The sequence below is a fragment of the Bactrocera oleae genome, chromosome 4, assembly GCF_042242935.1.
Source record: "Bactrocera oleae isolate idBacOlea1 chromosome 4, idBacOlea1, whole genome shotgun sequence".
Classification (NCBI taxonomy): Eukaryota; Metazoa; Arthropoda; class Insecta; order Diptera; family Tephritidae; genus Bactrocera; species Bactrocera oleae.
The window spans coordinates 42,459,819-42,487,166 of NC_091538.1; positions in this window are offsets into that span (position 1 = coordinate 42,459,819).

A 27,348-nucleotide genomic window follows, 5' to 3' on the forward strand; every position below is an offset into this window, starting at 1 on the left:
GCGCCTCAGACTGACAAGCAGAGAGAAAGAGAGAGAGAGAGAGCAAGAGATTAACGGCGTAATGTCAGCAAAGTGGTGACATAATTACTGTCAAGGTAATCAACATGTGTGTGTTGAAGACCCTACACGACCACACAAACACACATATGTGATACATGCGTTCGTTAGGCAGCTTATGCAAGCAACTAAAACGGCGAACGAAATGCTAAGTTGGTCAAACTAGTGGCAGACGAAAGTGTGACGAAGTTTTCTACACACTTGCGCACATCTTTGAGATGCAATATACTCGTACGTGCCACTGCACAAGTATTGGAGCGCAACTTGCTGGCGAGCACTGTTGCGCGTTGCGAGTAAACATCGGCAGCATTTTAGCACAAGTTGACCTTTAAGTTGTGCATACGCCAATTTCCCCAAGTGGCTAAAGTTTTGCCAGCAACTTTATGTGTCTTGTGTAGTTGCTCGATGTACCGCAATGTACACACCACACACATGCGCACACATATGCGTGCGTGCGCAGTGAAGCACGATGTAACTAGTTGGCTGCTAAGAAAACGCAAGGAATGCTAAAAGGCAAATATGCACCCAAACACACGCACCCTGCAACGAGTCAAACCACAAAATGCAATTTTCGCCCAAAAGTTTCAGCTTTGCTTGCAAAGTGACATAGTTTCTGGTCTCTTTCCACCAACGGTTGCACTTGTCGCTGTTTCCGCCGGGTCCGTTGTCGTCGATTGTTGCATGCAGCCAGTTATGGTGGCGCGATTTCAGATGGCAAGCCAAAGCGCAGCCCCTCTTACCCCTTTGGCTATTTGCTGACTTTCCCTACATTACATTACTAAACCTTAGGTAAGCCACCACATATATTTCTATATATATGCTCGTAGCATGTGTGTGCCGCAGTCAACATGTAGTCCTTGTGTTAATAGTATTTGAGTTGCAATGCAGTTGGTGACCCTAAAGTGCACCAACCACTGCTGTATGTGTACGTATATGTAAGTGCAAGTGGCGCCATCAGGTGGTAAATGTTCGAAACTCATTTATCCAAAGTGCATCATGGCGGCAATGCTAACGCTATGCAATGCCACCAACCTATGCAAAGAGCCACCACAAATACGCAAATAAGTTGATTACCTTTTTTGCATTTCAGACGAGGGGGGCGAATACGTGCGCCTACAAACACACACACACATACCATACATAAGCACACATATATATGTATTAGGGTGGAGAAATTATTTTTCCTCAGATACGGTGAATATATCATTCGAAATGACGCAAATGAGATATTTTATGATTTTGAGCCGCTATTTTGTGAACAAATTTAAAAAATTGTGAAGACAAGAAAAAAGATTTACTTGATTTCAATCGTTCAGTTTATATGGTAGCTATATGCCATAGTGGTCCTATCCAAACAATTTTTTTGGAGAATGTAACTGGTGATCCAAGTAGTGGTACTTTTAAATAGCCTTTTTTTTAACAGATCGCGTGTGAGTTGTGTCAAGCTGTCACGTTATAATTCACAATAATTAAAATTCACATTCTGTAAAGAATGTGTTTCGCGCGCTTCGCTTAACTTATAATCAGCATACTATACGCAAAACATCACCCATCTTAAGGCCCAGCATTCATGATTGGATAATATTCGACTGAATAGAGCACGTGTGAAGAAAATATAGCGGCCGAGAATGTACACTAAGACCGTGGAGAGGCTATTCGGTGTCATTCGCAGCAACTTGGACGGACGCATGGAACGACGTGGCGCATTTAACGACGAGTTCTTAAATTTAAAGCGCACAAAATATAGCTTATGCAAGAATTGAAGCCACTTGATCCGCCCAAGCGAGGTCGCTTTGATTTATGGGCACTTAAAAAGTTCCAAGAAGATCCGACGTTTTCGAGCCAAATTTTGTTCAGCGATTAGGCCCATTTCTAGCTCAATGGATATGTAAACAAGCGAAATTGTCGCATTTAGGACTAGGGGCAAACTAAAGAGAGTCATTTCATCCAGCAAAAAAAAAACGGTTTGGTGTGGTTTGTGGGCCGTTAGCATCATCGGTCCATATTTCTTCAAAAATGATGCCGATGAGAACGTAACCGTCAATGGCGACCATTATCGCGCCATTATAACCGAATATTTGATGCCTGAAATTGAAGCTCGTGATCTCGGCAACATTTGGTTTCAACAAGACGGTGTCACTTCCCACATTTCGGTGAGCAAATAATTTCACGTATTTGGCCGGTGGACACCAGGATCGTGTGATATCACACGGTTAGACTTTTTCCTGTAGGATATGTAAAGTCATTAATCTATGAGGGCAACCCTGCTTCCAGCCAGGCTTGGAGCAAAACATCATGAGTGTCATTCGCCAGTTACTAGTCGAAATGTTCTTTCGAATGATAATAAACATTCGCCAATAAATTAGAAATTTCTGTGTTTTTTTTCTTTAAAAAAGTAAGGAGCGTCGAAATGGATAACCCTTTATTATTGCTAAAAATATATATGTTGATTTGATGAGTTTTCACAAAAATAAGCTAAAATTTTGTTAACCAATATGCAATTTCCTCAGGTTTAATTCAGCTTAACTGCAAACGAGACCACAGTAGGGTCGTAAAATATCATATTATGCCAGATAAGAAAATATGGTAATCTTACGAGTTACCCGAATACATCGATTTATCTGTTTCTCTGTTCCATTTTAAACTAAGAGAGTTGTCCTTTTTCAACTTTTACAATTATATAATATTATATAATTTTTTTCTTTGCTGGTGTCCATCTTTGACGAGCGCTTACAACGTACGTATGACATGATGCGACACGTAACACTAGTACTATGGACAATAACGCCATCTCTTAGATAAAAACCGAAGGAACTTTTTACTTGAACCAATATGTATGTGCATGATATATTTTCAATGAAAAAAGTTTTCTATACAAGAATTTGATTTTGATCAGTCAGTTTGTATGGCAGCTGTATGCTATAAGTTAGTAGTCCGATATCGGCGGTTCCATCAAATGAGCAGTTTCTTGTGAAGAAAACGTTGTGTGTAAAATTTTATATCGATACCACAAAAACTGAGGAACTAATTCGGGTACATACAGACTGACGATGATGATATGATATTTATGAGTAAGAACAATCCAGACCTTGTTTGTAGATTCTTAAATTCCCTACAATATTAAGTACTAATTTTTACTATACAATAGTTTTTTAAAATTAATTACACACCCATGCATATTTATATGGGAAATAAAAAAAAAAATAAATAAATAAATAAAAAAACGGTTAATATTAATACAAAGATTTCAAATTTTAGGGATTTTTTTTCGTAATTTCGAACGATTATTTCACGGTATGTAAAAAAAATAAATATTAAACGTTTTTTGTTGGCTCACCCTAATATGTATGCATACAGTTCAGTAAAACTCTTTGCATTAATTTGACTAAAAAATGAGTAAAATAAAGGCGAGAAGCTAAGCAGTTCGATGTGCAGTTCACGTGCTGCTAAAATGTTTAGTTGTAGAGCTTTAACATTTTACTTGCGAAAAATGCCAGATGCATGTATTGCATATAAAATGCTATTAGGTCAAGGCAAACAGCAAGTGGCTGCTTGCAACACCTTCTAGCTCACTGTGATGTCGTTAAAGAGGAAATAATTTACTATGCCCTTTAATATACAACATTGTAGTAAAAAATTGCAATATTCTACTCATTTTTGTTATTACTAAGCTATTAATATCAAAGTTGTTTTTAGGGTATCTTCTTTCTTAAAAAATAATACTTGATAGGATAATATAAGAGGAAGCTGGTTTAATTAATACTTGTTCAAGATTGCGTGGCAACAATCTTAGTATCCAGGCGATACACAGAATTGGCATATCAATATGATTGGAAAACAATAAGTCAGAAGAGGTTTACAAAATCATCTGGAATTAGTTCCAAAGAAAATTCTATATTTCAAAGACCTAATTCACTTTGATTTCTATATTTTAAATCAAGAACAAACGATGTTGGCTCTAAGGTTAGTGATAATATACTAAAAATTGCCTGCAGTGTTGGAGCTATATATCTGTCAACAACTCAGTCATTCAAGGAAGATCAACTTATTTATAGAACATACACATCTCAGCTATTTAAACATGATTATATATTGGAAATACATTCAAAGCATTGGGTATAACCGAACATTTTATACTCTCCCCACTTACAAAGATTAAAGCAGGCGAAATGCCTTCGGGTGTTGGTAAGACTTTATTTTAAAAATGTTGCGACAGAATTCAACATTCATTATCGAAATCGTGAATGAATTACAACAAAATTTGGTATTTCATTAAATTAAATTCACCTAGTTTTATTGATATATTTCACTTCGCATCAGATGCATTTGATAACAAACTCAACCGAAGAGGTTAAATATAATACATTGAGTTAATGTGGAAAACGTCAATCATTTGATCGGAATTCATTAAATAATATTAGGGATATGAGGCTTAGATCAAGATCTAGACAAACTTCATTTATATTTAGCGCTTAACCACATAATTTTTAGGAAAACTTGTCTACTTAATTTAATTAAAATATCATACATTTATACCAACCTAAACTTTTTAAAGTCAGCTGAATTCACTTATTGTCGGAGTTAGACTATAGTATTGTATAACCAATACTATACGTTTATTGAATTTTTCTTACGATATCTTATATATTGACCGGTATATACTGTGTCAAGCCCATCGGAAGTTTGAAAATATTATATTAGGTATATGAGCTAATAGAAGTGACCCGATTGAACGCATTTTTGACATACAGACATAATATAATCAAGAATGGGTTCTCTCCTCACAATTCATACATACCTTTTAACTATTCACTTAATTTGAAAATTACCCAAATATTTTCTATTTAATTCGTTTCACTAAAAACATTTCCCTTCAAACTAATAAATAAAGTTCTTACACAAATTAAGGAACGTGTTTTACAATTTACATGCTGTTCTATGCTTCTTCTTTTCAACTCAAACGAATTACGTCGCAAGATGGCGGTATACCACAATTTGTTTTTGTAGCAATTGCCGAAAAAAGTAACAGTAAATACTTTTCGTAATCTTGTATTTTATCATTAGCAGATATTCTTATACAAGTATGTATCTTCTAAAAAACTCTAGTCTAACTAAATATATTGTTTCAGCTAGTATATTTAATAATCTGATAAATCATAAGGCATTTTATTAAAAGGGTCTTGTCCGCACGAGAACATTCAGTTTAATTTTTACAATAATTATTTACTCGCATAACTCCACCGCATTCACCGCCCTACTTTGTAGCTCACCACTACGTATGAGTAATGCACTCATCTCGGTGTTTGGCTTGCTTTCCTTGCATTTTATTGCTATTATCATCTTTCTTCGCTACCACAATTAGCACAGCAAGTTTTACTGCGCTTAAGTTGCTTTTTAGCCTGGCTCATCGTATTTCATCATCAGCAGAAGCGGCGTCAGCGGCAGCAGCAGCAAGCAATCTTCTCGTAGCCGCCTTTTAGCTACAGCAGTTGATCTCGTCGGTAATCTTAAAAGCCAGAAAATTTTCTTGGCATCACATTGCTTGTTGGCTTGCGTGCTAAAGCTGATGTTACTGTTTGTTGTCGTTACAGGCAATTAGCTGTATGAAAATATTATATTTTAGTTGCAGGAAAATTTATACCGGCAATATGGTGAGTTTATGTTAACTGATTTATTGTGCGTTTTTAATGCTGCACGAGAAAGCCAGAACAGCACAGCGCTAACTAGCTTCTAACGAGTATCAAATATTTTCGACTTTCTTTAATTTAACTAAATTTCTTGCTTTTTAAATTTCAGCAATCTCAGTAGAGTTTTAAATCCAATCATAAAACACTAGTTTACTTGATTTTTATTTACTCGACGATTTTCCTGAATTGCCACCAACCCGTTATGTCCTCAGGAAAACATTACTTAATTTCATTTTGTAAGATATTGTGATTTTAATTAAAACATTGTCGAACACGAAGAGAATTAAATCAAATTCGTTACGACGCAACAAATTCAATATAAAAACACTTGCAGATGTCTACCAAACATCCATATAACAGCTGTACCTATGGAGACAGACTTTGTTCGTTAGGATGCGACACATATACATTATTCACAGGCTTATAATATGTACATATAAATACGAAACCGGTCGGATAAGTACTTTGCCTCACTACCGCTCGCAAAGTTAATTTACTGTCGTTTAGTACATTTTCATAGAAAGGCAGAAGAGCAACACCGCAGTGACATCAAATAGCGATTGAATGATGTATACGGTGACTTTTCTCCTTTGATGGTCCATCTCAAAAATTGTTTAACAAGTTTTAACGTGGTCTCACGTAGTTTTTGAATAGCTGAACCCAGGTGAATAGCTGTACGTCTTCCATGGAGGAGAAACAAGTGTTTTTTAACTATGAAAATGCACCGAATCGTACCTTCAATATAACCGAAATTCATCCATTACATTTTCCACGAGAATTTATTTTAGTTCCAAAATAGTTTTTTTTTTTCTATCAGGGCTGAAAGTTAAGTCGAATGAGGAGATTATCGCCGCCACACAAAATGTATTTTACAGACAAGGTAAAGAAAAATCGCCATTTTTCTAAATTTTTCTTTTTCTTGTCGGACCGCCCTCGTAGGTGCAGACATATGTAAATTAATATGCAACACATTTTGTTAAATAATTGCTGTAAACATTTCGAGAATTTCAAATGCAGTTGGTAATTCATTGTAGTAAAAGATGTTTTTGTTGTTGTTTTATATACGAGATGTTTCACACTGAGCACATATCAATTGTTTATAATTATTAAAAGTTTTAAGTGAGCAGAATTTCGAAATTTAGTAGATCCGCTTTGCAGCAGGGTATTCAACGTGGGGAGTGCGGGTATGAATTAAGTCACATTGCACACTCTCATACATATTTAACACTCCCAAATCGGCAATTTGTTATAGTTTAGAAAATCGTGAGAGGTAAGAGTATTTTAATTAATTAAAAGTTAGCTCTCGAAGTTCACTTGATTATTAGCAGAAATGCAAATTGCAAAAGCAGTTTATGAAGTCATATCAGCAGTAAGCAGGAAACTAGAGAACAGTTGCCGATTTAGATATGTATATACTACATACTTGTACTAATTTTATAGTATTATAATTTCGCACTGAATGTCAAATTTGTGTATTCTTTTCTCAGCATAGTCTCCGACCGGGTTCTTATTTCCTCAGTTTGTGCACTTTACAATGATAAGTGCAGAACAAAAGAAAGGAACAGTTGTAAAGAAACGCTTATAGCAACGAAAGAAATTAACTCGATAAAAAATCGTTAACCGGTTGTTTAATATCAATCGAACCGTTGTTCATTGACATTTTAGTACATTTTTCTCATTTCTCGTTATAAGAGAAACCAGGAAAGAAAGAAAATAACTCGATCCATACACATTGCGCCGAGTTACTTTTATTTTAGTTCTCTAGCAATATATATTAAACTCAAACGGCATAAATCGTTGAAGAAATATCGGAGAAAGATTAGGTAAACTTCAGAAATTTTTTGTGCTTAGTGCCCATTTGATAATCAATAGTTTTAAAATTAAACAAGTAAGGAAGGGCTAAGTTCGGATGTAACCGAACATTTTTTACTCTCGCAAAGTCAAATGGTATACTCGTTTGGGATTTCTTTGTGGATTGACTGATATTTTCGGTAGAAGGTCAACTATAGGCACTGGGATCCACATATTTAGTACTTAGGGGTTTGAACAGTTTTGGTCCGATTTAGACAATTTTTGGCTGCAAGGTGGCATACTTTAATTGCATTATTTACGCAAAGTTTTACCCCGATATAATCATTGTTACCTGATTTGCATAGTGGAAAGTGAAAGAATCAGATGGAATTGAAAATGGTGTTACATGGGAAGTAAGCGTGGTTGTAGTCCGATTTCGCCCATTTTCGCACTATAACATAGAAGCATGAAAAGAACGTTATGCACCGAATTTGGTTGAAATCGGTTGAGCAGATCTCAAGATATGGGTTTTCACCTAAAAGTGGGCTGTGCCACGCCCACTGTCTAATTTGGAACACGGTTCCTATAAAGCCAATTTATACCATCTCAGAGATAAAATTTAATGTCTCTGGCGTGTTTAGTGCTTGATTTATCGCGCTTTTAGTAGTTTTTAACAGTACCGTTATATGGGGAGTGGGCGGAGTTGCCACCCGATTTCAACTATTTTCACACCGTCAATAGAAGTGCTAAAAACATTTGCTTCTAGTGAATTTTGTTGTTATAGCGTTAGCGGTTTAGGAGATATGCACATTAAACCTATTAGAGGCGGGACCACGCCCACTTTTTAAAAAAAAGTTCTTACTGCAGATGCCCCTCCCTAATGTGATCCTGTGTACCAAATAACAGTCTTGTATCTTATTGCGGAGCTTAGTTATGGCAAGTTATTTGTTTTTGATTAATGGCGTTTTGTGGGCGTGGCAGTGGTCCGATTACGCCCATCTGCAATACCAACCGTCTCACGGTACCTAGAAACATGTCTACCAAGTTTCATAAAGATATCTCAATTTTTACTCAAGTTAGAGCTTGCACGGACGGACGGACGGACAGACGGACGGACGGACAGACGGACGGACGGACAGACAGTCACCCGGATTTCAACTCGTCCCTTCATCCTGATCATTTATATATATATAACCTTATATCTAACTCGATTAGTTTTAGGTGATACAAACAACCGTTAGGTGAACAAAACTATTATACTCTGTAGCAACAGGTTGCGAGAGTATTAAAAAGTATTTTTTCGCTGGAGCTTTTTACACTCATGCAACATGTTGCTACGGAGTATAACAGCTTTGTTCACCTAACGGTTGTTTGTATCACCTAAAATTAATCAAGTTAGATATAGTCTAACGTCTGACGAGACGAGTTGAAATCCGGACTGTCTGCCCGTCCGTCCGTCTGTGCAATCTGTAATTGAGTAAAAATTAAGATATCTTTATAAAACTTAATTTTCTGACACCGTGCGAAAGTTGATATTGCAGATGAGCGTAACCGGACCATTGCTACGCCCACAAAACGCTATTAATCGAAATCCTATAAAGTGCCATAACTAAGCCCCACAATAAGATGCAAAACTGGTTTTTGGTATATGACGGGCATATGTGGTTTTAAAATTTTTTTTGAAGTGGGTGTGGTCCTGCTCTCTAATAGGTTTATTGTACATATCTTCGAAACCATTCAAGCTATTATAACCGAATTCGATGAGGGCATACGTTTTTAGCACCCATACCGACAGTAAAGTGCGATAAATCTATAAGAAAATGCGCAAGAAAGTTAAAATTTTACACCTGCGATCATAAAATTGGGTCAATACTACCTTTATCTCCTATATACCTAATATACGATCTTCAAACTTCTGCTTGGCTTATACTACTTTATATATCAGTCGAAATGTAAGATATCTTAGCAAAATTAACTGAACGGATAATATTAGATATAATATTTTAATCAATTTAGGTAGCTAAGCTTTCTTAAAAATTATGTGGTTTAACGCTTAATATGAATGGAATTGGGTTAGACATAGTCCAAATCTCATGTCTCTAATGAATTGAATTCCGATCTCGGTTTCACGTTTTTGCACATCAACTCAATATAATAAATTTATCCTCTTCGGTTGAGTTAATAATATAATTTTCATTAACGCGAAGTAAAATATAGCCATGAAACTAAGTGAGTATATCAACTTCAATATAAGTTAATAAGATGCCAAATGTGATTATGATCCATTCACGATTTCCTGAACATTTTTAAAATAAAGTCTTGCAAACTCATAAAATTATTTCCCCGGCTTTAATTATTGCAAGTTGCAAAAGTATAAATTATTCGGTTGCACCAGAACTTAGTACGTCCTTACCTGTTTAATACAAAGTTTTGTCAAAACCTGAGAATATTTTAACGCCTTTGAGCCTCCTAAATTGCGTGAGTGTAAAATGTTGGATTTTAAGAATTGTAAAATTATATTTAGTTAAGATTTTCTGGATTACAAAATCCAAACAAAAATAATTATTCAAATATAATTCAATAATTTTTTAGTGCATTATTTAGTGAATAATTAGTTAAAATATTTTCGAGGATATAATGCCGTTAAAATCCGAAAATTGGTAAGATATAATATTATGTAACGATTTTCTTTATTATAGTGGTTTTTTGTCAAATATATCGTTAAATGTGTTAATTTTCTTTATAAAATTGCGTAGAGAGGTCAGACTTTCTCCTAGCTGTAAGCTGTGCAGCTGCACCCGAACCTAGCCGTCTATTGCTTCTTCATGTCTTCGACCGGAAATTGCTGGAGTGCAAATCGCTTAGATTTTGCTCAATTACTAAAAATTTATATTAGAGAAAATAGCAGCCTATTTATTTGATTGCACATTTCCCAATGAAGTACTACATCATATAATTATCCCTATTTTTTGTTGTTCAGCGAAATCCAACAATACCCAAGCAAGATTATAGGTTAACCGAAATGTCGCATTGCTTGCGGTGTTAGCGGCAATGTGCCAACAGCCGACAACTATGCCATTGCAGCAATAGAATACTAGCATTAAGTGCAACATAGCTATGACACGTGCGTCTGATGTTGTAGCAACAGCAACAACAACCAACTATTCGTATAGCCTAAGGTGCCATCAATAAACGCCGCAGCGCTTTATTCTAGCAACTGGACTGCGGTTTACGTGCAGCTAGTATGGACATCGCGTGGCCACATGCGTGTGAGGATGAGTATATGTGTCAGCCACCGCAAAGCGACAGCCAACGACCAACATCTGCTGCCGATTATGCCGATGCTGCGCTTTTGAGGTCGCAGTTTGTAGCTGCTTACGACAGTAAGCTCTGACACTTGCATTTATCCCAGCTACTACCAGGGCAAAGGGGCGGTGGCATAGCGTCGTGCTGCCACCAAATATGTGTGCAACTGCAACCGAAAGTTGCAGAAATTTCAGTAGTCGTGATAACGACAAGAGCTATTTAAGCATTACGTGCTTCAATTGACGCCAATCACTGGGCGATCTGGCTTGGCCGCTGTAAGGAGAGTAAACCATTTTGCTGACAATGTGGCTCAATTCGCTTTAGGACTCTAGATGAACATATACATATGTAGCTGACGCTGCCAGGACGAATATGATTTTAAATGAACTGCATACGGAAGGGAAGTTGGTGTATATTGTAGTATCCTAGATAACATACTTCCAAAGTTAAATTAATGGTGTAAACTTATTTGAAACATAACAAGTTCGTACTAAGAAATTTATTTTTCATACAGAATCATAAAATCATGCTACTCATCCAGTTCAGATTATATAATGGATGTTATAGGTTTTGCTTAGGATTTGGATATAATTTATTAGGGATCCCCACAAAACTCTCTGAGCTTCATTATGTGTGTTATTTCCTTAAGTTTGTGTCAACATTTGTATCAATGGAGAGCTAGTCATCATTATCTTGTCCACACTAAAACTTTTAAAAAGAGTATTGCTCAACAATGCTACCTTTTAAATTCCGAAACAAAAGATATAATTTTAGATATTTTGGCTTTTTCTTTCCAGAAGAAAAATTAGTTTTATTTTCTTTGGTCACTGGGATTATGATAATTATAATTAAAATTAAAAATCTAATTCTACAGATTGATAAATACTTCACGATCTAAAATGATTAACTCATATCATTGACACCACAAATCAATATTTTAAATAAACTATTTAAATTTAAAGCCAAAATAAACAAATATCTCTTTTTAAAATCAACAAATTCAAAGGAAATCAATGAAGAAATAATAAAAAATATTCACGAATCTTACCCCCTCTAAATGAATAAATACCTGAAAACCCCCTACCATGTTGACTATAGGCGTACAATAATCCCAGTGACCAAAGAAAATAAAACTAATTTTTCTTCTGGAAAGAAAAAGCCAAAATATCAAAAATTATATCTTTTGTTTCGGAATTTAAAAAGTAGCGTTGTTGAGCAATACTCTTTTTAAAAGTTTTAGTGTGGACAAGATAATGATGACTAGCTCTCCATTGATACAAATGTCGACACAAACTTAAGGAAATAAAACACATAATACTATATAGTTTCAGTGATACGTTCCAGTTACTGTACGCCAAGTATACTTTGCGCACTCGAAGAGGCGACGATAACTACCAGTATATCCGTCAGTTTTAGCGTTTCACAGAAATTTTCATGCGGCAATTCTTTAAGTTTTTACGCTTCCTACGTTTGCGTCTATCTTTCGTTACCATTAATGATTGTTTATGCCACCGATTTACATTATCTGCACAAGAAGCTCACTTTACTTACCATATAGTAAGTAAGTATATATTCGTCAAAAATCTATCGAACACCGAGTTGCTCTTAAACAAGATGCATAGCTTTAAGCTAGTCGGAAAAATTCGGCTCTCCATACAGATTTCTTTTTCACGATGTGCGTGTGTATATGCTGTGCCAAAGTGCAGTGACGTTGCATGAGAAGATAAGTCACATAAATGAGAGCCTTGTATAAAAATGTTTAAAAAACGTGACTGGAAAATTTCACTCTTCAACAATCAGCGTCTCTACTGTGGCCGGATGCGGAAGTGTAAGAAATTCGTGACCTGCAAGGGCAGAAGAGAGTTCGACAAAATAAAAAAATATTTTCCAATTTCACTATTTTAAATTAACTTAATTTCTAGTTTACATTTTGTAAGTCAAAGAATCGAACCACAAGGATATCATGCTTTATGTAATATGTATGCTATGCCACGCCTTGACCTCATAAGCGAAGTCAGATTCCCTGCTTCTATATATATACGACACTTGATTTTGATCGGTCAGTTTGCATGACAGCTATATCATATAGTAGTCCGTTTCTACAAATGAGCTGCTCTCGGTACGATATCTCAAAAACTGCGGAACTAGTCGCGATTCAGCTCTTCACGTCAGTTATATACATATATATATTTAATATGGGCTCCAACATTTTGTTCTGGGTATTACAAACTTTGTGGCAGACTTAATATAACCTGTTCGGGGTTTAAAAATACATAACTGGTAAGCCGTTTCTATTTACAGATACTAAATATAACCTGTTCATATATTACATATTGATACTATTTTCGCACAAGCGTATGCATATATAAATTACCGAACTATGGTATTACTCCATAAGAAGTATAACACACTTTTATGCAATAAAATACTGCCGAAGTATCAACATACTCTCAAAATTGTTACATTGATATTGAGCATAAAGCGTGTATAAATTTTCAAGCTAACGAACGATTGGTTCGTGAGGCCATGAACGTTCAAATGAGACTGCAGTGGGAGAGCAAAAAAATATCCTCATAACCATTTTGGGTTGTTGTAAAAGAGGATAAAGATAGACAGACGGCACTCCAAAGATATCAAAGAAACCTTTTTAGTATACTGTTCATGAATATTTGGGTATGCAAAAGCTCTGTGCAAAGTCGGTCGGTTCATTAACTTAAAGAGATCAAAAACTGGCTTTCAATTGCTACGCATCCACCGTGTTCCCCGGATCTAACTCAAGCGACTGCTTCTTGTTCTGAGACCTCAGGGGAAAGCCGATAGGTTGGAAAATGTTGGAAGAACTTGGCTGCCTATATCCTACTAAATATCACAAGGTTCACCAAAAACCGATGTCTATATATAACATAATATATTATAAGTGTCTATAGTTCCTAATTCAGACTTATATTCCTTCTTCAGAAAAAAATTTTAACAAGAAATATGCTAACTGATATTAAAAGAGTTCTAGGAGGGCTGCACGTTTAATTTGTGCTGTTTCACATAGGATGATTTATATAATTTTTCTTTTTCATAAAACAGTTAAAATATATTATTAAAACCAATTATTATACGTTAGTATGAGATTTAGGTGAATATTCTGTGTTCAACTTGAATGGAGAAATACTTACAAATACGGCAATGACAGCAATTACACTGGAGCGTCTCGGAAAAAGTAGATTTTCGGTGCCACTAATCCGAAATAGTGCTGGATCATCCGAATCAAAAATTAAAGGTTCACTCGATAGTTCATAGTTTTCCCCAGGTAACGACGAGAAGGATTTTTAATATTCCAACTTTAAATAATTGGAGAAAACTTTTAAGGAAAAAACTAGATTTTCAGCGAAAAAACGGTTAATATGTGGTTGTAAAATGAAAAATATTAATTATGTGAAGACACCGCGCATATATTTTATAGCAATTGGTCAGGCCAAAACTAAGGTTTAAAAAATGATTATATTTTAATTTTGTTTTTATTGTGTTATTTAATGAATACAAGTCTTACAATAATTTATTCCAAATGACTTCCACCCTAAATATGAAACAAAACTTTTAATCCAACAGATTGCAGCATGCATATAGCTATATAGTAAGAATTGGTGTGAAACAATTCGGGTATAGTTGTGATGTGATAACTTTATTCTGTTTTCCATTTTTGCAGTTGCAGACAATTTTTGCTTCAAAATCTTACCTCTAATCTGCTGAAACTGCGTTTAATATTCCCAGAGTTGTAAGTACCCAATTAAGTGACATTACTAACACATTGCTCAGCCGTAAAGCCTCGGTTGTCAGGCTACCGGAAATTCAAAACCACAAACGGTCAAATAATCCACAACCATAATGACTCGCTGACTCGCTGTTTGACTCGGCCAGCCAGTACTACCATTCCTATGGCCAGTACGGCGGCAACGCTGACATAAAAGAATTCACTCTCTCATCGCCTCAAACACCGGGCGCTGGTTGGCGCTTCAGGTGCTGGCAATTGCAGCCGGAAATTGCGCTGATGGCGTCGGCATTAGCACGGCTACACCATGGACGACCGCCTGAGTAGCAGCACTTGCCATACCGTACCACACACTAAGCGTGCTTAACACAACTACATCGGTTTCGTTGATGAAATGCCGCATGCCACTTGCTGCATTTCGCATGCAGCAACAACGCGCAAATGGAAATCACCTCTCGACTTAACTTAGTTGGCCAGTTGGTGGGGCGTATTAAGGTGCAAGGAAATGCAACCTTAACAATACGGAAATGTGGTTAACTATTGGCTGCTTTGGTGGTTGACTGGCATATGACGACAGCTAACCGCAACGGAGTGACGATGAAATGCTTTGTATATATGTAGGTATGTGTCTGTGAATACGTGTGATTTCTGGCTTGCCAGGCGTAAGCCATCAGTTACCAATCAGTGCACATATTGATATGAGGCTGCCGTTATGCCGGTTGCCGACTGCAAAGGAAATTGTTGATTTTCACATCAAAGGTACGGCACGGTACCGCAAATTATAGGAGGGGACACAATTTTTTCGAATGTTCCATTAATTAGTATGTTCGCCATTTCCGTCATACTTGGAGAATTTTGATTTTGTCTTATGTTTCCATTATAACAGAATGCATTTTTCTAAATAAGTACGGCACTCATAACATATAGAAATTTTTTGGTATGGATCTACCATTTATCGAATATCTAGCTTTGACGGTTGACTTACACTGAATATGTTTCTTGACACCATGAGAAAGTTGATATCGCAGATGGTCGTAATTGCACCATTGCCATGTTCACAAAACGCCATTAGTCGAAAACATTTAAAATTCCATAACTAAGTTCCACAATAAGATAGCGAATAGAAGCTTCTCTAGCTTCCAACATTTTTTAAAAGTAGGTGTGGCCCACCCTTGCACATATCTGCAAAACTTCTAAAGTCACATCAACCATATGTGCTCTGAATAAATGTTTTTGTTATCTCTTCCGACAGTGTGATAATCTAATAACTTTGATTTTAGAACCGATTTGGTGCATTAGGGCTTTATGAGAACTGGTATCAAAATTGGACCCACTTTTAGGTGAAATCACATATGTTATATCAAGACCTACTCGACCAATATCAACCAAATTCAGTACATCAAATTACCCTGATATTCCAATATTGCGCTATTAAAATGCGCGAAATCGGACTACAACCACGCCTTCCTCCCATATATCACAATTTTAAATCACATCTGATTCTTTTAATTTCCAGTATACAAATCACCCACCAGTGACATCATTGGTGATGGTATATGACGTATCTTTACGAAACTTAGAAAGCATCTTCTTCTGTTAATAATATGTGGTAATGCTCAAATTAGCTAAAATCCGGTCAATACTACCCCTATCTCCCATATAACTAATATAAGATTTTAAAGATGGAAAGATATTTTAGTACCGGCCGCTTGGTTTATGCTGACAATTTTTTCTCCACGCTCGATATCGCGCGAGTTCTGGTGAATCAAATAACAATTGTTATACACGAGTTCATGAGCCCTGTTTGCTCTCTATAAAGGTGATTTGTCCGAAGAAGAACAAAGCGACAATATTGCTGTCTACAATGCATTATACGTACTTGCGATGTATACACAACTGAAAAAATTCCTCTTTACTCCGATCGTACAGTTAATATGTCAGCTATATGCTATAGAGATCCGATCTAAACAATTTCTTCGGAGATTACATTGTTGCCTTGAAAATACTCATATCTCGGCTAATGAAAACTCTTTCCATAAAAGCCCTTTTTTCAGATCGTTCAGTTTTTATGGCAGCTATATGCTATAGTGGTTCGATATCGGCCGTTCCCACAAATGAGCAGATTCTTAGTAAGGAAAGGACAGGTGCAAAATTTCAGATCGATAGCTTTAAAACTGAGGGACTAGTTAGTATATATACAGACAGACGGACATGGCTAAATAGCCTCAGCTCATCATGCTAATGTATTTGCTGCATAAAATAAGAATAAAATTTAGCTAATTTACCATATTTTTGAGCTCCACGTTGTCGGACTCGTGCCGCTCATGTGAACAGTATGCACGACATCAAAAGAAAATATACCCACTTTTAGGTAAACGTAGTTATCTCGGCAGCTAATCGAGCTTAGCTCCTTTTTATACCCTGAATTTTATACCCAGAAGAAAACGTCGGAGACCCTATAAAATATATACATAGGTATATAAATGATCAGCATGATGAGCTGAGTCGATTTAGCCATATCCGTCTGTCCCTAAGGTTTTGAGATATCGATCTTATATATAGCACATGACCGTTTTTCGCCAAGTAGTTGCTCATTTGTCGGAATGGCCGATATCGGACCACTATAGCATATAGCTGTCATACAATCTGAATAAACGGAATAAAGTTCTTCTAAGGAACCTTTTGTATTTGTAAATTATAGCTTCGGTGCAACCGAAGTTAACGTTTTTTCTTGTTTAATACTCACTTTAATATTCATTTACACACATCTGAAATAAAATACGTTTTATATTTGGTAATACATTTTCAACACTATCGCTCAACAAAAACAAAATTAATTGAAATTTTCACTGGCGTCAAGTCCATACAAAAGAAAGCAAATTTCGCTTATTCATGTTAGTAGATAATTTTACAGAACTTTATTTTACAATTTAAACTGGAAAACTTATTGGCTAACTAATTCCAAACACAAATTTTTCTGTCACTCGCAGCTGAACGGAACTGAGAGGGCGTGAATATACAAAATAATTTTAAATTGATTAAGTGTAAACTTATCACTAGCAAAGCAGTGTTATTTCAGAAGTTGCGCTTAAAAAAAAAGAGAAAATATTCCTTTCCAAAGTGACAATAATAAATTGTAAAATTCATTTTGCTGCCACTCCATGACAATAAATTCAAAATCGCTGACGGTTGCGCTTTTTCTTAGCGGGCGAAAATTTTTGGCATATTTTGAAACTTACACTGACACGCCTAATTAGCCATTAGTGCTTATCAAAAAAAGTGCGAGCAGAGCTGAGCAGCAGCAAACGGCGCGCGAATGCAAAAACGAGAAACTTGTGCAAAAGGTGTAAAGAGAAAGAGGGAAATGGTATGGGAAATGAGTAGTTTAGGAAGAGTTCGTCTGTAAGCACACAAACAAACATACACATGGGTCTATCGCTTTGGAAAAATTGTAATGACCCGCGAGAGTGACTATAATAACTGCGGCTTCGACGAAATTGCCCATTAACAGTTAAGCGGAATGGGCGCAGTCGGCTGCATATCCTTTTGCTCTTCTGCAGCGCGCAAAGTCAAGAGGAAGTGACGAAAAAGCAGTCGAAAGTTTTGTGGCTTAATTTTGTGTTTTTCATTCAAAAGTCCGTTGTATTTGAGGGCGCGGCAAGCAAACTTTTTCAACGGCTTTGCTGTCTAACTGCTACAACTTGTTCAACATAAGAACGTTTTTCATAATATTTTATGTACTTAAAATAACTTTTCTGCTCTTATTTTTCGTACAAAATTGGTTTTAATACTTCCTTACACTTTATAAACGGCGTATCACTATTAAGTCAGTTTATAAAATTTTTACGAAAATAACAACAATTTAGTGATTGTTTTTGTTCGCAGAGTATAATTAATAGTTTCGTTCATCTAACGGTTCTTTTTAACAACTGAAACTAATAAACTTTTTTATAAACTTATCTGTTTGAAAAATGTTTTAGTTTGAATGCATTTAATTTGACCTTTTATTGGTAAATTATGTTATGTAGCTATCACGCCATACATAGATCCATTGATCCATAGTAATGCCAGATGGAGGTTCAGTTTAATTTGAGCTGAAGTATTCTTCATACAGGACGTCAACGCTGTTTGCCAACTTTAGGAGCGCCTTTATATTTATTTTTGATACTTCATCCAGTCCCTTGAACTGCTATTGAGCTCCTAGATATCTAAGACAAGTTCTAGATAATGCCGGACAGAAGCATAGGAGGTGTTCCAGCGTCTCCCTCACGTCTCATTCCTTGCACTTTCTGCATGTATCGTCGTTACTTATTCCCATCCGGCTCGCATGTTATGCCAGTAGGTTGTGACGTGATCAATGACGAAGCATCTGTGCCTATATCGAGAAACCTAACGACTTTTTTTTGTGGACAACCGCACCTTTGTTAACTTCAACAAAGCTAACTGGGTCGGCTTCACATAATTTACCGAGATTCACCGCCTACCCATTCCTACGGACAAAATCCCCACATAAGAGAACTCAATTTGGAGATTCGGCAATTGGTAAACCAGCATAAGCAAACGAAATGGGTAGAACACCTGTAGTCCTATAATCTCCCCATCGGTGATAGCAGTAAGCTTTGAACTACTCAAGGCCTTGTCAAATCCGAAGCAGAATGACAACCGTGTTGAAATTCAATTCCTAACCATTCCGCCTCGGACCCGATGAAATGCGTGAGCTATTTTAGCCAACAGTTCACATTGCTCCCTACATTTTAACCAATCGGATATCGCAGCTTAAGTTTACTGTAGAAATTTATATCCATCGATACCTGGCAGCGATTATTATCCACTAATGGTGAAATTGATCTTTCTGGTTTACCCATGAATAGTTGCCGCCTTAAGGCTGATCGTAAGTATAGTATGGAAATTTTCTTAAAATCAATTCACGTTTATATATTTTAACCAAAACAAACAAGCTTTAGACTGTGTTGTGTTGTTAGGCTTCCAATGAACAAATAATTCTTTATATGGTTTCTTTTTACATAAACAAATTTATTATAAATAATTTTGACATAATTAGCCTGAATACATTTTACATGAAATAGAAAGCCACTTAGTTTTGGTTCTCTTTAATTTTTAAGATCATAAAATTTATTCAACTTTGAATTTGAACATGGAATATTTTGTTTTTCCTACACTAAAATATTACCACGCCTTCTAAACTGTTCTGCCATTGCAGTAAATACTGCTTTTTCGTTTTTTTTTTGCGTGGCAGCAATTTTCACACATGCATGCGTACGAATCGCATAAATAAAAGTTTTTAGCCACCTCTTCTGTGGTTCATACGTAGTACATGTCTATGTAGGTAAAGCGTATTCATGTGCCACACACCATTCAAATCAAAATTCTTCCATTGCCATGCCAGACTTTCGTGCTCGTTCTCATATCCTGCCGCGTAAAATGACTGAAAAACGTGGGAAGTCCTAAATTTCATTTGTATGCAAGTGCAAATGCGAGCATCAACAAACTCAAAAGGCCAAAGACTTTTAAATGCCAATGTTATGGTGGTAATGGTGATAGAAGTTTGTTGAAGCGTTTTAGTAGAATTAGTAGTAGTAGTGGCAATGATAGCAAAAAAATTTAAAATGTGAATTGACGCCCAAAATTTAACAACGTTCTGTTCAACAACGTCTCACACGTGCCTAACTGAATTTAACTAAATCGGTGCTAACCTAAAATTAGATGAAGATATCCATATATTCAGGCTGTCCGGAATAAAACAGAAATAATAAAAAGATTTCCAACCTTTTGTACCCTTTAGAAGCCTTTATTAAATAAGCGCCAAATGTTACTGAAAATTGTTCATAGGCAAACCAAGAGACTTGAGCGATTCCAACCGAGAGGCCTAATTTTCGACCCTTTGTTGTAGCAATTGGGGCCGTATGTCAGCAACAACGCACCGAATATTCTCTACCAAAGCATCAATTTAGCTATATGGCATGTAGCGCCGTCTTGTTGGAACCTAAGGTCATCCACATTAACATCTTTCAATTCAGGCACCAAAAAGTCATGACTCTATAGCGTTCCCCATTGACTGTAACATTATGGGCGACTTCATTTTTGCAGAAATATGTATACGAAATATGGATTTCATCTGCCCATAGAGCACACTTAGTGACTTTTTGAGGATGTTATGGCAGCGCAACAATGTGACTTGTGGTTTATTATTATACCCATTCAACCAAAAGCGAGCTTCATCGTTGAACAAAATTTTTTTGGCAAAAACGTGATCGGTGGTCATCTCGTTTTGGGCCCATTCCTCGAACGTGTCCCATGTCGGTTGATAATCATTCGGCTTCACATCGTGCTCGGTTTGGATCTCTTCGCAAAGTTAGTGGGCACAGCTCCAATTGTTGCTCTCGATGGCGGATGGACTTATTCTGATCTTCCTCGATACTCTGCTCCACAGTAGCAATAGCGTCTTCGCTGAGCACTGACTGATTCATCGGTGTTAGACGATAGGAAATAAGTGTGATATGTGAAGATTTGCGCGGACATGTAAATATAAAACGAGTATATCGTTGAATGCAGATATTAAAAAGTCTTTGAGGGCTGATTACTCTGGCTAAGCGACACATCTCAACCACTTGGCTTGCGGTGGGCAGTGTTTTGACTTCCGGGACATTTATGTATCGAAAAATGTGATAAATGTATTGCTTATCATTTTAGTAATGAATTTAGTGCATAGTCTCCGCATCCAATGTGTGTTGCATAGGTCGTTGAATGTCATTGATTATTGAAGTTGCTTCGAGGGGTGATCGCGAAGATCATTAACCGAAAGTATGTCGGGAAGAAACTCCAAGAGCTTTTCACTTTGACTTGACTTGGCTTTTTCCTAATGCCAGTTAAATGTCGTCGGTATAGCTCCCCGTCGGCTACTTGTAAGTCCTTACATTTGTTGGTTAATATGAAGGTGGTACCCCTTATTCGAGCCCTCCAAAAACACTTGTTTAATTTTAAATATTTTCGACGATTAACTTCGGGATGGTTGTAATGACTTTCGATAACCTAGATATAGCGAACATTATGTCTTCTAGGATCTTTGAGTATTTAACCTATTTAAAAGCTGTCAACAGGTTAAGTGTTATGGGAAAAGCTCATTCACAGGGCGGATTAATTAATAAGTTTTGTTGATGACTTGAACTTGAACTTTAGGAATGAGCATTACAAGCTAGGATAAGAAGTCCTTACCTGAAATAATTTGATGGTGAGTTTCTAAATTTTACAATTTGAAAATGTGTAAATAAAATTAAGTTTAGTGGAGGTTATATATTCTACTTAGGTTATATAGGTCTACTTTCCAGGCCTCCGGAAAACGTACATTTCAAATGAGTTAAAGAAGCAGCCATGGTTCAAATGTATCGGGATAAAAGGCGACTATGTGCAAAAATAAATAGCTTATTTTCTAAAACAAAATTTTTTATGTAGGCCAATTATCGGACAGCTTTTGACCATATACATACATATATGTATATGTGTGGGTATGATACGTTGCAGTATAGTTTCTCTTACAAACATCGGTGTACAACTGTTTTTATACTCTTGCAACATATTGCAACAGAGTTTTGTTCACCTAACAGTTGTTTGTATCGCCTAAATTTGAGCGAGATAGATATGGAGACTGTCCAGTCACTACTATTCCCCATGTAGCAAACTTTTAAATTTCATCTGATTATTGCAAAAATTGTCGAAATCGGACTATAACTTTTCAGGGACCCAGACACCAAATATGTAGACACCTGACTTTTTGCCGAAAATATCGATCAATCTGTGAGATATACAATTTTAATTCGAGGAAAATGTTTTTTTATAGTAATATACCCTTGTGCCAAAAATGGGTAAAATCGGGTCAACACTTCTGTTAGTCCTCATATATATTTTACAAGTATTTTCGAACTTCCGGTTGAATTTATACCGCATTTATCGGTCAATATAAGAAATCCTAATAAATTTCAGTAAGAATGAATGAAATCACGCGATACTTTCAAGTTTATTTTCAATTTTAGCCAACACTTTGATCCTTGCAATTTGCGATAGAATAAAATGTTCGGTTGCACTTGAACTTGGCTCTTCCTTACCTGTTATTTTTAGTTCGTTGGTGTGCTTCTTCATTGCTCGCGTCCTGTTTCATTGGACTTTAGTCAGCAATTCTCTTTGGGAAATTAAAAGCTACTTGTCTGAAAGTTTTCCAACAATTCTAATATTTTTTAAGAAATCTTTACTTTTACTATTTTCTTTCGTGCTGCATCAACAACATTTTTTCTAGCACACACATACATACACACATTTGAGAAGCTCGTTGCGAAAAAAATCAGACGACTAGTATAAAAAATAACAACAAATAATTGTGTGCCTGTATGTAAGCATATTTGTACTGCGATGTAGAAAATTTCCAACTGCATGGCAACACAGCAGACTGACTGCTTGCTTACTTCCACAAGCACATGTATGTTTATGTAGATGTATGTGTGCAGCTCAGTGCTTATAACTCCCTAGAAAGCATTCCTCGTATAATGTTGCCGCATCAGTCAGTCCCGTTATATGTGTTTCGCTGTTCATACGCTGCTGACAACATAAGAAAGTTGGCCATTTGTTTGATGGGGTTTCGCGCACGCTCAGCACAGGCCACTCAATGGTCGTCATCATATTAGCTAAAGCAGTAGCAACAACAACATCGAACCAGGGGACAACATTAGCCAATACAACAGCGTTTGTACAATTTCTTCATCGATAGATGTGTGTGTTTGCTAACATCTGTTCCGTCTGGGTGTCCATTTAAGGCAATCATTGGGGATCACATTTTTATTCTGTGACTATGTCCATTGCATATCTGTAGTCACACAACAATGCACATCCACACACACATATGTACATTTATATGCTTGTATGCTTACATGTGGTGCAGTAACTGATTGTAATTGCATTTTTGTGGCATTACACAAAACAAGATTTCATTGGAAATAGAAATAAAATTGCATTGGCAATAAATCTTTGGTGGACAGAAAGCGAATAAAAATAAAGGAGAATTGAAGTTGAAGCAAAAGGAAAGTGGTGCATGGAATGCTGTTTGTGGTGGGCGTGGTAGCCTGCTTGCGTTAGTTTTAACGGTGGATTTTCTTCTAAAATTAAAGAAAATAATTAAGCAAATTCTACTGTAATTTTTACAAGCGACTAACAGAATTTTATTTTAGACAGCAACTAATTCAGCATTTTTACTTTGATTAAGGGGTCAGGGGTAATCAGAATTTTCAAAAAATTTTTGCATTTTCGTTAAGTGTAATATCTTGAAAATCTTCTCTGAAAATTTAAAGTTGATCTGATAATTATTTTTTGAGTTATTCGACAAATAACAAAGAGTGCTCGGGCACTTCAAAGCGCTCGGGAGCAGGTAGCTAGCGTTTAAATGCGTTTTTCTTAAAACTATGTTTTTTTAACTGGTGACAACTGTAACTCGAAAACCGCTTAATAGATTTTGATGAAATTTATACAGCTTTTAGAATACATAATAAACTCGGGCCTGATCGAAGGATTGTATAATAAGGATTGTATAATTTTTAAGGCCAATTAACTCTGGATTTTCACCCAAAAGTCTAATTATTGAAAAAAAAGCTTCGACCAGGCCCAGGATTATCTATTTATAAAACAAATTTTTTACATCCGACTGATTTTAGATGAATCGCTAAGGACAAGTCAAAACATTGTGTAATAACGCCATATTACTACTTTTGTAAAATAACATGATTTAATAGCAAAAAAAAATTACTGAAAATTCTCATTTTTTCGTGCATCTGACTACCCCTAACCCCTAAGTGAGGGCACGTTAAATATTAGCCTGAATCAGCATAGCGTAAGGATCGACTATCAACAAGGGTACAACTGAAACATGCAGGCTACGTCACTGCTAATAGCCTTTCACTAATCTTAAGCTCTTATGTTTTCTTATTGGCAGAGGCTGAACATAATGTAATACCAAAAGTCAAGTCATAATTTTTTAACGCTACAGCTCCTTGCTGCACATGGGACCTCCAGGCATCTTGGTCATTTACAGTTTCGGTTAAGTTTTCTATGCCAAGCTTTTTCATGCCTTCCTCGAGTTCGTCAATCCATCTTGACTGCGGTCTTCCCTTGCTTTAGTGGTGAATACTGTAGCCTGTACAACTTTTTTCTGGGATCTCTTGTTGTACATTCTCTTTAAATGGTTGAGCCAACTTAGTCGCTGTGCTTTGATAAAGTGTAAAACATTTTCACTCCTTATAAATTGGTTTAGTTCATAGTTCCGCTTTAACTCGACATTATCTTTTACTGATCCAAAGACTTCTCTTATGATCTTTCTTTCAAAGATTTGCCGTTTGGTAACGTTCTTTTCTAGTACCATCCATTATTTTTCTTAAAACAGGTATAATAATAATAATAATAAATAATAATAAGACAGGTATGACCTATTAGCAGCGCATATTCTCTTTTCGACATTCACGATTGTTGAGTTATCGCTACTGTTCTTTTTCCTATATGTCCCGTTCTCTTTGTGTCACTTATTTCATCAATGGCACAGCACAAAATTATGTTGAATATTTTGGATGATAGCGTATCTCCTTGTCTTACTATAAACTTAATTCTGAAGGATTCGGACTTACTGTCTAGTATCATTACTTTTGATACGGTTTCACTCAAGAAGTGTAATGTTCTAATAAGTTTTTCTGGTATTTTGTATATTCGAAATGTTGCGGAGGGAGTCATCCTATTGACCTCCCGCAAAATTTTGCAAATATTTTGTACACCATGTTGAGAAGGTGATTCCGTGGTAATTTATAGGAACTATTGTTGCTGCTTCCACCCTCTAAAAAGTTTAATATCCTAAGCTCTTAAAGCCATAATAACTAAATTCGATCTTTAAAAATATTTTCGACACTGTGAAAAGGGGCAAAAGCGGATGATAATCCCGCCCACAACCCATATAACGGTTATGTTAAAAACTACTCAAACAGCGATAAGTCACTTAATAAAAATTAAAAATCATTAAATTTCCCAATACCTATGGCACAAAAGGGCTTAATAGGAGCCAGTGTGAACATTGGACAATGTGAGTGACATCGCCCACTTTTGTTTGAAATCCGATTTATCAGGAACTATTATACCGATACCAAATATGGTAAGAAACATAATATCTATATTCGCATGTAAAATTGTGAAAATGAGAGAAATCATACAGCAACCACGCCTACTGCCCATATATAACAATTTTAAATTCCTTGCTATTCTTTTACTTCATTTCATAGGTTAAAAATCGAGACTCAATGGTATTATCGAAATAAAACTTTGCACAAATGCTGTCCTAAGGTACTCCGATACCGAAATAGACCCCCATGACCTTCCTTTTAACCGATTGTATCGGTCAATCTGTCAGGGCTAATATTGAAATTCAAAAATTAGTCAAATCGGGTCCATAGTTTCCCTAGCTCCCATATGCGTCATATAATAATCTTTGAATTTTCGGTTGACTTTATACTGCATCTATCGGTAAATAAGACAGTAATCTTTATAAAATTCAGAAAGAAACTTTTTCTCACAATAGTGTAACTAAGTGACAAAATGAATACCATCGGAGCCATACTTTCCATAGCTTCCATATATCTAATATATGGATTTTCAAACTTTCAATTGACTTTATACCTTATAGGTATATTGGTCAATCTGTGTAATCTTAATGAAATTTAGATATCATCCTTTTCTTGGAAAAAAGTTTTTTGATGCGAAACATGAATAGAATAGGGCTAGGGGTAGCCCTATATATATAATGTAAGAATTTCAACTACCAGTTGTACGGTGCAAACATATCGGTCAACATGAAATATATTTTCCATAACTTTAAACCGTTTAAGCGGCCAAGTTTTCTTTAAGCCTTAGATATAACCTAGATATACCTAATATATTAAATTTAGTCTCCTTAGTTAGGTATACATCATATTTTTCATTTGGGCTAAGTAATTAGATTTAAATATTTATATATCGGATACAATTAAAATGTATTATTGAAACTTAGTAAGTCTATAACTTATATTATAAACCAATAATACACAAATATGATTGTAATTCATTCAATGCTAGGCCAGTCTCGGATTTTCAAAAAATGTAACATTTAGCTTGAACTACAGATTTATTCAATTGGTTGAATAGTTAAGAAAATGTTTAATTTTATGTTTCATTGTTTAATTTGCTAAAGTGTCAAAGTGTGTTTGAATGCGTTCTTCTTGAAACCATATTTTGCAAATGGAGTGATGATGGTACTCGGAGACTTCTACACGTAACCACTAAAGTAGTATTAACTGTTCTCGATGCGTCAAGGTTTGGAGAAAGCGAATCGAACGAACTAAACTATATCTTCAAACAAATGGGTAGCACTTGCAGGTCAACCCTGCGCTAACATGTCTTCTAACGCATACGCAATTGTTTTGCGATCCTGGAGAAATTCTTCTTTTCACTTCAAAAAATGTTTTAATAACTCGTTAGTTCTGTTTTCTATAATCAATTATAATTTACTTAAAGTCTTAAGTTTTTGAAATGAAAAAGACAAATCTTTGTATTCTATTTTTGAAAATATAAAAAGTTGGAATCAATAAATGAGTGGTTACACCGCTTTCATAAGGTATCTGCATACTCTATTGTACGTAATGTAATAACCTTTTTGTTGCTTTCACATGTAATTTA